This window comes from Dermacentor albipictus, chromosome 1 (assembly GCF_038994185.2).
Source record: "Dermacentor albipictus isolate Rhodes 1998 colony chromosome 1, USDA_Dalb.pri_finalv2, whole genome shotgun sequence".
NCBI classification, from domain to species: domain Eukaryota; kingdom Metazoa; phylum Arthropoda; class Arachnida; order Ixodida; family Ixodidae; genus Dermacentor; species Dermacentor albipictus.
This window is the reverse complement of record NC_091821.1, coordinates 483,248,082-483,261,935: the sequence shown is the minus strand read 5'-3', so window position 1 is coordinate 483,261,935 and position 13,854 is coordinate 483,248,082. Positions and strand designations below refer to the sequence as shown.

The following is a 13,854-nucleotide window of genomic DNA, read 5'->3' as shown; positions in this document are numbered from 1 at the left end:
TAGTAGGAATTTTTTTAATTATGTTTTTATTTGCGTGCCGAAACCGCGATTTGATTATAAGGCACGCCGCAGTTAGGGGCTCCGGAATAATTTGTACCACCTGGTGTTCTTTAACGCGCACCTAAATTTAAGCACGCGGGTGTTTTCGCATTTCGCACACCATCGAAATACGACCGCCGTGGCCGGGATTCCATCCTGCGGCCACCTCGTGCTTAGCCGTCCAACACCATACACCCACTAAGCGATCACGGCGGGTCCTTAGTAGGAATTCTAGTGCGCGTGCGCACAACATCCATGGTGGCACACAGCGGCAGGCAGAAGGCCGTCCTGTAGCTCCGCTGCAGAAACGATCGAGTGTACCTCGACGACACGTCAACTCGGCCTCTTTGATGTTTTGCCGTCCAGTTGATTGCATGTACCTCGCGTCTAAAAAAGTGCCAAATGAACGCATTTTCTGCAGAGGCGTCACCGCGTTATATATGTGAGCGGTGCGCATGCGCCTCCGTCAGCTTGCGGCGCTCGTATCAAACCATTTCGCGTTCCGGGCATGCTGTTTCAAAAGCTGATCGTCTCCGAAAGTGTAGAAGCGCATGCAGGCCAGTTTGCGTAGCATCGTCAAATATAAAATACCGCAAGACGCAGGACAGGCAGCAAAACTGAACAGCGTGAGTACTCGTGTTCATAGCCTTGCATTCTGTGGCACGCTATATTTTGTCTTTGACACTGCTCGTCGTGGTGGTGGCGTGTTTCAGCTGCGGACAAGTTTAGGCGGGCGATCGAAGCCGGCAATCGGTGCGCCTGAGCATCTCTTGCCGTGTCGCGGGGGTGTTTACCACCTGCCGAGCACGTCAGCGTAGAAACGGAAGGAGGCGCGGAGCTTCGTTGCGTGTCGCAGCGGGCCCTCCTGGAAACGCGGAGGCGCGCGCGGCCGGCAATGCGAGCGACCACGTCCGCGCTTGCGTCCAGCCGCGGACGGCGACCTCCCGCCGCCGACCGAGTGCTGCGGGGTGGCCGCCGAGCGCCCTCGATTGCCTCGGCGGGTGCGAGGGGCGTGCGAGCGAGTCGACCCGACGTCGCTGCACGGTCGAGCGCACGCGAGCTCGCGTTGTCGTCGAGGCGTGCCACCGCGCGTGCACTGGCGTGCCTCCGGGTATTTTTTTTTTTTTTCCCTGTCCCCGACCGGCGTCGAGCGCGCCGGTTTGCCTCCTTCCCTCCCCCATCTGGTCCCGGCGCAGCTCGCGCGTCCTGTCGCGTTGCCGCTTGTTTTTGCGTCGTTCGAGTTTACGGGCGCTTCTGGTGCGTGGTTCGCAAGCATGCGCGAGACCCGCCCGCGATTGCAGTGCTGCCACTGAATGCAGCGCTGCTGACGCCCGCTGCTGCACGTATTCGGATGTCCTCAAAGCATATGGTCGCCTCCTTCGTTGAACTGGGTCCGCAAAACTTCCCTTACGTAAGAGCGAGCGCTTCCTGAATAGTCTTGGCACCGAGCCGTTGTGATAGGGATCGGCGTGGTAACAACACGACACCCGCGGCATTCACCGTTCGAGGACGCGACTTACGTAAGGGTAGGTTTGCGAATGCGTGCCCTGGCTCTATCGCAACTTTCTTGCGTGGTGTATAGGCAGTATAGCCGCGGTATATTTTCGCGGTTACATCTGTTTTCAATCAATCAATCTGGTATAGTATCATTCCTCCATAATATTGAGCTGTCCGACTCTTCAATGTTCCCGATGCGCAGTGTTCAAGAAGGCGTATATCGTGTTATGTGTATCCGACAAAGAAAGAAAGGCGTTTAGTCCTCGTACCTGGTTTATACCACGCAGCATTCAAGAAGTTGGCACCCATCAAGGTCGATAACTGTAGCGGCAAAAAGTGGTACCGATCGCCTAGAAGACTTTATTACACTTTCCGCCATGCCGTATCTAGACGCACGGTGATACGGTAATCGTGTACCTAGGTCGTATACCAACAGCGTTCTTTCGGGGCGAAACATTTCCCGCAACGCCCAGCACTTTTCAGTTCCAATTAATGCCGCCAGAAAGCGCCGGGACTTGCCTTATTTCTGTTTCGACGCCGCTTGCTTAAAACGAGTACGCTGGTACCTCGACTACTTGGCACTCGGGTGTTTTTCTAACCAAGAAAGTCTAATTATTGATGAAGCTTTGCCTTCGTCAAGCCTGCACGTTCGAATCCACTTCGCAAGTTTCATCGCATCATGCAAGTAACTACGAGCTATGGCAATCAAGTCGTCACGCGAAAAACGATGCCGTGTTATTTCTGCAAAATCCGCGGGGAATTCGCAGCGTCCGCGGATGGAGAGAGGGAGCAGCCGCGACCGCGCGCCTCGCCGAAAAGCACCCACACGCACGCAACACCGCCGTCACGCGTCGCCCTCGCTCTTGTTGCTGCTACGCCGCGCTGCGGCTTCGTTCGCCGCGGCGCGCGAGTATGCGCGGCCACGGCGCTTCCGGTCTGCGTGTCGCGTTGCGACAAAAGCCTCGCGGACGCTGTCCTCGCGCCGCCGCGTACGTGTTTTTGCTCTGCCGCGACGCGTTCGGCGCTGTGCGCGTGGTGACCCGGCGGCGAGCGCGCGCAGGCCGCCTCTTTTCGTGGAAACTGGGCGCTGCCTTCTGTTCTTCCCTACAACCCCCCCCCCCCCCCAAGTGCAGGCTAGCCAACGGGACATGTCCTTGGTTAACCTCCCTACCTTTCTGTCTTCGCTTCTCTCTCTCTCTTCACGCGATTCCTTCAGCAAGTCCTCATTTCCCCTCTGCATTCCTCGCGGCCGTTGTCTCGCGTGGCGTCTCCTGCGTCACAGAGGCGCCGCTCCGCGCGCAAATGCGCAGCTGTCCATTCGCCGCAGCGGCAGCATTGGACGTCCCCAACTATACACAGCGGATAATTTAGAGACGCCGTAGCGGAGGGTACCGGAATAATTTTGACCACCTGAGATTCTTACGCGGGCCCAATGCACGGTACGACGACCTTTTTTGGCGTTGCGCCCCCGTCGGAATGCGGCCGCGATCGAATCCGCAGCCCCGTGCTATGCGGCGCAACCCCGCAGGCGCTATACGCTACCGCGGCGGATACACGGCGGCAGTCAACCAGGCTCGCAGTGAGCTGCTGGGTCTCCGGTTGCATACATCTGCACGGCGGCGAGGCCGAGCCATCTAACCGGCTCGCGCCAGCAAAATATTCACAGGGGGCGGTGAACGCAATATTTCTGAACCACGGTATGGAGTAAAGCAGAAAAAGGAAATGGGGAGGGAACAAGCATTATTATTGAGTTTGTAAACATATACAACGGACCGATAACCAAATAATGGAAGAAGGCCGGCAGCCACCAACGAAAAAACACTATTCCTGCTGCTCTTTTCGTACTTTCCAGCACCTATATATAGGTGGCGCGGCTGAAGTGAAACATGTTGGTGACAGAGGTGATGGAAGGGTCAAGGAAACGCGCCTGTCCCGAGAAGCAGGCGGCTTACGAGTGTTTAGTGTCGCTCCGGACAATCGGTGGCCTTTCTAAATAAACGCGAAGGCGTCTCGTCGAACTCGAAGCTGCGTTTAGCGTCGGCCACGCTATCTGCCTCAGAATGAACAAGACCACGAGCGCGCCGCCAGTTCAGGTTGAGTCTGCTTCCAAATAACACTGAGCGCTGTAGAAAGCTCACCGCATGCAATAAAGATTAAACTTTGGAACCGGTGCCATGTGCATCGGTACATTTTTTTGTCATGTTTTATAATATACCTGCGTACACTACCTTCGAGAATGGAGACCCAGCAATTAGTCGAACCCTGAGCACGGTACCTCTCAGCGATGAACGAAGTTGGCTCGCGTTGACATATACATTAAAAAAATTATGTCCATTTACGATCATAGGGATATCTAACTCTGTCACTTTATTTGTGCAATGCTTTTTAATAATCCTAAAATTACAAGCAAACAGGGGTCGAATTCATAAAGCCTTTAATTCACAAGTGTCGTTTACCATTGGAGGATAGCATTTGCTAATAATACATTCGGCAGCAGTACTGGCTGGCATATGCTGGTACGAACACTTCATAAGTACTTTTTTTTTCTTTTCTACATACGGACCCAGTTTAGCAGTGCAATGAAGTTGCTCGCGAGAAAATCAGCTGTCCCATCACGCGCACTCTTGAGCATTAATGTGTTCGGTATTGTTTCCGCATGCTATGCAGCGATATTGCGAAAAGGTGACATTGTATGGTAAACAAATTTTTATAATTTTCAGGATAAATTTTATGTCAGCCCTGACCACTTCAAAGCATGCCCTTGAATCACGTTATATCAGCGTCACCTTTGTTTTCACCCACGGACTCCTCACCTAATACCTTCTCTATCTGGTCCCTGATGTATTGTCAATAAATAAATATATTTGTGGAAGAACAGCACACTTATTCAGCCACATTCCTTGGAATTTAAACTCCGTTCTCAAAAGTGTATCCCAGTAACTAAAATAAAGGCGAAGTAGAAACACTGAATGCTGCCCAACACTCCAAGCACCAACCACAATTACCTCAGAAGACTTGTTTCTGAAATAATTGGCACAGACTACGACTTCGTCGCTCACATTCTTCCCAATCCGCAGCCTTATCACCGTCCACTTTACCATTTCGTGCTCTTCAGAAAATCAAGCATGGTTATATATTAATATTCACCAATATTCCACGACATTTACATTGGGTCACAAGGAACACCATTTCTCGCCAATCGATTCCGTGTGGCCATTTCGAAAAGCGCTGAAAGCTCCGGTAGCCGCACAAATCGGGAACCCGCCACCGCTCCGCTACTTCGAAGAAAATCCGCGCGGAGGCGCCAACGTATCAGCAAGGAGCGATTAGGCGGGGGTTCCGGGATTTACGCAAGCTATCGCTGTCACTGTCTCGCAGTTTCATCACTGGTAAACCTGAGAATTCAGCGCTTATGTTTCTCCACGGCTAGCAAGCCGCGCATCGAGGCGGCGGCAACAGTCACCGCCGTCGCACCTGCCACGCGCTTCCGACCTTTGTGAAACGCGCGAGCTGCCTCAGCGCATCTCCGACTCGGCCTAGACGGCCCTCTCTCTCCCTCTCCGCCGCGCGCTCGCCACCCCCGATCGCTGCCGTACGTCCGGCGTCGACTTCTTCGGAAGTCAAACCACGACGGGACGTAGTGCTTCGTCGCAATATAACCGTGCAGCGTATTGCAGGCTTCAAATCCTACGGCGCGCAGCCAGAACGTTCATTACACAGAACGCTTCGCACGTAAGAGCGACTACGGTGATCGGCCCGCGTACATGGAGTAAGGAAGCGACCGGCTCCTGTACGCTTGACAGTTTTGAAGACAGACAATAACCGGGCCACCGGGCATCGTGCAGTCGCGAAGCGTTCTTGCCTGTTCAGGGCCTTTGGTCTGGCGGGCGTCAGCTTTCACAATGCTGCACGGTTTTACCGATACGGAGCTAGCGTCCCCGGTAGGCACCGCCGAGCACCACTGTAGCGACGGATGGGGCCACGAGACAGGGCGAGGGCAACGCCAGTCGCTCCTTTCTCCCTCCTGCTGAGTGCATGTGTGCCGAGAAGAGGCTCGCGCTATCTCGCGGGACGCAGCCGTTGCAGCGCGCGGCCCCCGCTGCGTAGAATGGAGTCGGGAGCCAAGGAGCTGTCGCAGTGGGAGAAGGGGGCCTGGCCGCGGCAGAGCACGCACTTCCGCCGCGCCCCCGCTGAACGGCAGGGGTGGCGTCCGCCCGCCGCTAGGCCTGGTCTCGTTATCGTGGCCCAAGCGACGGGCTCGAACGACGTGGCGAGACCACTGGCGATTCCGCTTTTCTAGCGCGCGCGCACTGGGAGCTTCGTGCCGGACGCAGCGCTGTCGTGCAGCCCCTGTGAGGCTGCGTCTGCGTTGGCGGTTTCCGAACCAGGAATGGCACTGCGAATCGGGACCAGATGGTCTGGGCCCGTCGAGGCAGGAACAGACTCTTTCATCTTTCTGTTTTGACCTCGATCACGCCCACTGGCCGCCATGAAAGCTGGATTGACGGGAGGGTCCACAAAGTCAAAGTTGCGAATGGCGGGAAAGACACACAACGCACGGAATTAACGGATATCCGACGTTTGTTTCGTTTGTCTCTTGTTTCTTCTGTCATTCACAAGTATGCGTTGACAATAACGCCCAGTTTTTTATACTAATTTATCGCCAGGAGCATCTCTTATAGGTCGAGAGTATGTGAATGTTTGGCAAAAGAGGATCCGGGAGCAAGTGTCCGCAGGTGACGATCGCTGTTCAGAAAGCCACAACCACCGCAGCTCCCGTTCACTGGCGCTCAGTACGTGCCACCGACAGGATAAAGCTCTTCTTCGATTTGTCGTCCCGGGTTGTACAGGACTGCCCGAGTCGCCGCTTACGCGACGCTCATTGGCTGAATGCACCGCGCCTCGGGCAGCCCGGAACTGTCGGGAGCGGATAATCGAAGAAGCCCACTGTTGCGACACCGTGGCCAGGTTGAAAATCAAAGCACCGTCGTTTTCCTGGTGGTGGAATCCGCAGTACACGTCTCGGAACGCATAACTTATGGCGTTTTTCACTGGTCGATTCGGAGCAGGATTTTTTGCTCCGCGGCAACGAATCCGAATTTCACTGGTCGATCTGGAGCGGGTTCGCGCGTTCCACTGGTCGTTTCGGATCAACTCGCTCCGCGCCGGATCGCTCTCACTTGCTCCGCCGCCGAGACGCGGATTCGGGCGGAAATAGAACGCGTCACATGGCGTCACTTCCGTCTTCAAGCGAAATCGGTACCCGGTCGGTACGCACAACATTGTGTTGGGCATAGTTTGCGGAACCGGTTTGTGTCACGTGCACGCAGACTTCCTGTGTGATCTCCCGCGGAGCGTTCGTGCGCTCCACTGGCAGACTCGGATTGGTGAAAGCCCAGCGCTCGCTCGAGGATTCAGGCGGCTCCTCCAGATCGACCAGTGAAAAACGCCATTATATTAGGGAGCGGGTAACCTCCGAGAAGCGATCACTTCTGTAGAGGAAGCCGGTATCGATTTGTGATTTGGCGGCCACGTGATATTTTATGAGCTGTACGACTCGTAGGAACCTACCGTCCCTTGGTCACTGCACGCACCTTCACGTACGCACACATCTGCAGTAATTGCAAATCACTCAGGCGGGCACCACGCCGGCTAGCCTGTGGCGCCGTTCGCAAGCATGCCACGCTGCGCACGCGAAACGCAAAGCTGCCAGTGAAACTACGCATCCAGCACTACGTATACGGTCGCGTTTGCGAGACATGCACGTATATTGCGCACCTGTTAACTGCATCCGTGTCCACAGCTGTCGGTGGGGATATATGCACTTAAGGCGTGCGCGCTGGCAGTTGTGATCGAATGGAACTCGTACATCCGCGAAACGCGCTCGTGCAACCGGGACCTCTGCTAAAAGGCACTGACCCCTTCATTTTCTTCGACATGCACAGCGCTCATTTTGTTCATGTATCAGCAGCATAGCCCCCCCTCTCTCTCTTTCCTGTCGCGAACGCAATGTCCCAACGACATACCAGGTAACGCAGCCGATGCCTCGTATAGGCAACTGCTTCGCGTGCCGCATGAGAACACGACGCCTTGTATGACGCATTTCCGGCGCCTATCCTTTGTGGCGTCGCAACGCGGACTTCACGCCGCGCGATCGCGCTCAGCTGTGCAAGTTAGCACTGACAGTGTTTCATGCAATAAAACCAGCCGATAACTTCAACCGTATAGAGCACGTTTCAGCTCTGCTCACTGCGGGCGGCACATTGGGCATCGTGAAAACAAAACGTGGCAACGATGCGCTCAAATTAGGCCTGAGATACCGTTTGTGTACAGTTCCCGCTTAAAAAAATTACCGACGATTACGTTACTTCCTAATGCGAAATTTGAGCGCAGCAAATAAGCTGTTTCACCTTTTCGATAGATTGAGGCAAAGAAATCGAGCAACACATGTATGCGCTATCACAGATTTTTTTTTTTTATTTTTCACACGTATTCCTTTAACAAAGACTCCACTAACAGTTCTTGACAGTCATGAAGGAAGCTTTGTGGTCGGAGAAATAGACTGATATATGTTCGACTTGGTACACCAATGCTTGATTCTCAAAGACGAGATCTATACAAGTGCCTCGCGAGGTTGTCACAGCCGTGGGACGCGTTACGAGCGAGAGGAACGGGATGTTCTCCCGCATAAGTGTTAGGAAATTGCTGTTTGTCTTTATGTCAACATTAAAGTCCCCCACTACTAACATCGGTGTGGATCGATGGACGGTTAATGCGAGTTGCAGGAAGTGCACGACGTCTTTCGTGAGTGCGGTAGGGGCGAAGTAGGCAGCTACTACCAGCAAGCCGTTGGGCAACTTTGCGGCGCACAGTTCGCCAACTTCAAAGTTCGAGCCGGCGCTTTGACAACCGGAGACTCGCAGGAAGAGGTGGGAGGGGGGGCGGCGTGTACACCCAGCGGCAAACGATGGGGGCAGAAGCGCGTGCAGCAAGCGGACAACACGATAAAGGGAGGAGGGAAGAGATAGCAGCGACTGACTGATGCCGCTGACGCCGATAGTGAGTCAACCCCAGCTGCGGAGTTGGTTTCAGGGACAACGCCGCCGATGCCGACACAAACAATATGATACCCTCGCTTCCGCAGCGCTAAGAACCAGGGGGGGGACCCTTTCCTCCTCTTTCTGCATGGCGGCGACGGTGTTCTATGCAGTCACGTTATCTTGACTCTCTAGCGGCGTCAGCGGCATCCAGCGGTATCAGTCGGTCGCTGCTAGCGCTGGGGGGATGAAAGGGGGGCGGAGCTGGTTACGAGGCCGACGACAACGCCGACGACAACGCCGACGACGACGCGAAACCCAGGAACGGACGCCAAAGAGCTGCGCTCTAAAACGCGTGCTGTTGATACACCGGAGTCGCAAATGCCGCGTGGATTCCTTCTGAGCAGGGCCCCCCACCTTGGCTAGCGGCGGGAAGAGCGCAGGTGCGCCAGTTGAAGGACGGAAAATGCGGTACATCGCTGCCTCGGCCGCGGCCCCGCGGCGGGCTTATCGCGATTCCGCGTGCGCGTGGTCGGCACGCAGGCCTGGCCGCCCGTGCGCGTTCCGGCGGTGGTGAGCCCCCATCGCGACGCGCATCGCTCGCCCGGCGACCGGGCGGCTGTGCGTTCGTGCGTGCGTGCGCCTCCGCGCCGTTTGCGCAGCGCGCGCGCGACGGGGCGTTTTCGGGGAAGTCTGGCGCTCGCTGCGGGCCGCCGATTTGCCACTTCTCGTTGTTCTGATTTTTCTTTTTCCGTTTCTTCCCGGGCGCGCGGCATCCCCGCCGTCGTTGCCAGGGCCGGTGTCGTTTCCGTCCTCTCCCCTCCCGCGCGCCGATGCACGAGATGGGCGCTCGTCCCCGACTCGTGCGCGCCGGCGGCTCGATCAACGGCGGTCCCGTGCCCCGACGTCGTTACTTGGTGCCCCCTTTCCTGCGTGATCGCGACGCCCCTCCCCCCCCCCCCTCCCCCACGCCCACTTACCCAGCCTGCGCGCGCCCCTCGATTACCCCGCGTCGTTTCCGGGACGGCCTTTCGGTCCCGGCAGCCGACGACGACGGCGCCCATAGCGTCGTCACGATTTCGGAGCCGAAGCCGTCTGGCGCGTAACGTCGGCGAGCGTGGCGCCGAGGCACAGCGCGCGGCCGTGAATGCCATCTCTGTCTTTGCGCTCGGTCAGGCGTGCTGCGAAGATGATCTTTTGTTATCTGCGACGTCGTCGAAAATGCGTCTACGCTGAGCAGCTGGCGATTACTCCCAGAAGCACGATTGAGGAATCTAAAGTGCGAACTAAAGAAAGCGCATGTGGCACGATACTTTCAAAGACGGAAGCAGATGTAGTACACGTTCACAGTCCAGTGCTTGCAGCTAATGAGAGACATTGCCGGCCAAGTGTGCCAAACTAACCTCGCCTGTATCATCTCCACCAGCACTAATGCATGTCCGTTAAGCGATGATATCACGTGTACTGGCGCATGTGGAGTTATCGGAACACCCAAACTGTGACTCGATGAAGAGAGAAATGACGCTCAAAAGCATACGAACAAAACAGACGGGGAAAACGAGACAGCGACAGAGACACGCACCGTGCTCAATTGGGTGCACAGTCTATAGTAACGGCTGCTCGATGAAAACGCGAAACCTCTTGTGTTACCATGGAGAAACCCTGGTACATAGCACTACCGTACTACTGCTCGAAAGCGAACCTCGCTGTTCAGTTACGCAGTAATCCCCTGCCGAGTAACTGCTGCTTTCTCTTATTTTTATTTTTTTTTGGAATGCAGGGGGGGGGGGCGCACCACGGCACCGCTATGTAGTCCTTGTCGATAAGCCATATGAGCATATTCTAAAAAATGGTAAAGCCCGTATAACTATAGAGACGGATTTGGCTGTTAATAAATCCTTTTCATAACGAAGAAAGCCCATACTCAACTTGCGCGAAAAATCAATGGGAAGCAAGGATGAATACAAATTTTCGCGACCAAGTGAATACAAGATATGCGCAGAGCGCGAGAACTGCCTGGTGGCTAACAGTAAATACAAAGATAGTGTGGTAAAAATAAAGTGTGGTCAGGGATGTAACTTTGAGTATAGATTAAGAATCATCACAGTTAAGTGTCGTGAGGTGAAAAAAAATTGCGGGTTTTACCTGGCAGAACCACGATCTGATTATGAGGCAGGCCATAGTCGGGCAGTGAGCGAAAACTTTTACTGAAGGTGTCCGGCGATTCGGGCCGGGTGGGGCCACCAGCACCCCAGCCTAGGTGACGGCCTCGAGTGCTTGGACACGGGCGGCTTCCTCGGTGTGCCGGACGGCCCACAGTTGATCGGCGAGGTCGTGATCGAGCAAGGCCGCGTCTCATCGCACCCTGCGGTTCTACACTGCCATGTCTACCCCGTTCGTCGGGGACTCCTGCTGCTCGCTACCGGTGCATGCCCACAGCATAGCTCTGGCTCCGCGCGCTTTACACTCGTCGGATGAATAAAGGGGACTCCGAGTTAGTTTCGACCATCTGGAATTATTTAAAGTGACCCTAGAGGTAAGCACCACGAGCGTTTTTATGCGTTGCATATTGCAATCACTCAGTTCAGCCCCTGGGCGCGGCCGGGCAGCCACCATTGAGGGTATGAGCCATTGTTCATTGCTGCGCGTCTCATATGTGGGTCTATTCTCTTTTAAGTTTGCTATGTTTGTTATTAAGTTGCTTCTATTTTTATGCGTTGCATATTGCAATCACTCAGTTCAGCCCTTGGGCGAGGCCGGGCAGCCACCATTGACCTTTAGCGCAACCACGTGACGTGACGTCACGACAGCCGGAGCAAAAGCTGGGCCCCAACTCGCGCAATACGCCACGCATTCTTGGCTTAACCAAGCTACGCCTTGCCATTTTTTGCATTTCGCCTCCATCGAAACGCAGCTCCGCGGACGGGATACGATCCCGCTACCTCGAACTCAGCCGCTCGACGCCATAGCCACTGCTCCACCTCGTCGGCTAAATGTCGTTCGTAACACTAGTTACTGTTCCATTTGATTGAACGCTCGGAGTAGTCATCCGAGCTCCAAAGTGATATCGCGAAATCAACCAGGAAAGCCTAACCGACCCAAGCACGTAGGTGGCGAAGGCCAGGCTGGAATGTTGCCTGGAAACAATTACAAGTTGAATTGATTGATAGATATTACTTTTAGACAAACACAATGAAGTGAGGTTAGCTTACCAGCAGAGAAGTAGCATTGGTGTACCTTTTAAACAAAATAAACTATAAGGAAGGCGAGAAAAACGGAAAGGATAAAAGGGAGGGGAAAGAAGGAGTGATTATGTCATACTATGCTTGATTCTAATTTCAAATGACATCAACATTTTACGTGCGTTTGCAGCGCGGCTACATCTCGTGGTGCCAAACACTAGTTCAAGAAAATTATGCATGCAATGCGTCACATCATTAAATATTTTTAAAGGTACAGGGAATTTGCAGGGAAATTTGTACAGGGAAATTTGCAGTCACGGACTGCTTGCGTCTATCCGTGGGCGAAGAACTGCGGCAGCTTTGTGCATGCAGTTCGTTCGTGGCGACGTCTGTTGAGCTATGCCGCGATAGTACTGCCGTTCAACATTGTAATCTCGCCAGAACTATCTTATTTGTAGCCACAGAAAACGATGGCAATATATAAGATAGCAAGCTGGTAATATTTGATAAATTATGTGATTTTCGAAAGGTATTCTCAATAAATACTATGGTTTAGCTATGTGTTCAGTACCAAGGGCCACACAGGTGTTATGCATGCTATACTAGTGAAGATTAGTGTATTTATTTATTTATTTGCAATGTAGTGTTGTTTTATCTTGACACGTAAATAAGATATGCGTTACTGTTGCACACAAATGCACGTGGCGCCCAGTTCAAAATGTGGGTTTATCCACTGGTCCAAATTCATGCTATAAATTCAACGGTCGCCGGTGTAATAGCTGCCGCTATGTAAGATGAACGCTGTAAATACTGTTGGGACTCGGGGTAGCATTTAGGCAAGGAATCCTTCGTGCCATAGGGTTGAGTACGTGCAGAAGTAGGAGTGAAAGATAAGGAGTTCATGTTACATTATTTCCATATTGAAACAAGTAGTCACATTCTAGTTAGGACACACATGGCTGCAGACGTCAGGACACCTCAGCACACCCTCGCTGCACTAAAGGTGTGCTTTTAAAACGTTCTTCGTCCCTAGTTCCCTACACAATGGAATTCGATGACCTTGCTGCCGCCAATCAGAGGTGTTTATAGTTCACAGAACTCCGCCTCTGATACCAAGCCTTCCAAGCAAGGACGAGGCAATATGGCAACAGATATCGTTCGCACTCCCTCCACGAAAGTGGTCGCCTGGGCCCCTTGCTCTCCGTGACGGCCATCTTGTCAGGATCAGGAGATTAGTCTTCACGCTCGTTACCGACTGAGCGAAGGGCGGCGGATGCTGTCGATTCTAAGCGGGTCTCTTTGTTCGCACGTCACAGTCGGGGGCACTGTCGCCGTCTCGGCGGCGCTGCCTCGGGGGAAACACCCAAGTAATGCGCACTGCCGATTTGGGCCGCAACAATACTGATCAGTCAGAAGTTGTATTTGTTCCACATCGTGACGCGATGCTACTGTAAACGTACTCGTTTGCTTGCGCTTCATTCGAACTGCTGTCATGGGCTCGGTTTATCTAGTGCCTGCGGTAGATATGAGCTGGCGCTGCCTCAGCAGCTGCAGACGGTGACTTGACGTCCCGAATAGTAAACGGTTTTTTTTTTCTACCACGAAATTGGCCCCACGAAATGTACATGGAGCTGCGGTGCCCCACAAGCCAGAACGTGGCACAATCCAAGGTGCCAGCGCTAACGTTCGCAAATACCACACTGTGCTTAGAATCGGATGTCGTGTCGGGGTTGGAAGTTAATCAAAGATCGGTAGGCCGGTTGGCTTTGGGAGTCCACGGTGAAACCACAAATGAGGCAGTGCAGGGTGACATGTGTTTGTACAGCCCTAAATGTGCATTGTAATGCACATAGTTCAGCTTCTACAATACTGCAGGAAGAGAAAACCAAGAGTGAATCTACACATGTCGAATCCACTGGGGTAGGTGCAAGCTGCCTGAACAACAAGCACGCGTGGGTCACTGACGCTCAGATTGAGCATAACGTTCTTCACGTAACCCTCATATTTAAATGCCCAACCACGATGGGCCTGGCGCACGGTCGCGGTTGTTGAGTGCAGGGAGCTGCATATACCTGGCTGCTGGCGATCGAGCATCGCGA

The 13,854-nt window shown here is 53.8% G+C and overlaps 1 protein-coding gene across 1 annotated transcript in view; it reads left to right on the top strand.

Annotated features, from left to right (window-relative positions):
- The first annotated feature begins 481 nt into the window (after positions 1–481).
- LOC135901621 (uncharacterized) overlaps positions 482–13,854 on the top strand; it is a 142,837-nt gene continuing 129,464 nt past the window's right edge. The window contains exon 1 of the mRNA XM_065431479.2: positions 482–665. The gene's annotated coding sequence lies outside the window, so the exon portion shown is untranslated. The remainder of the gene's footprint in view (positions 666–13,854) is intronic.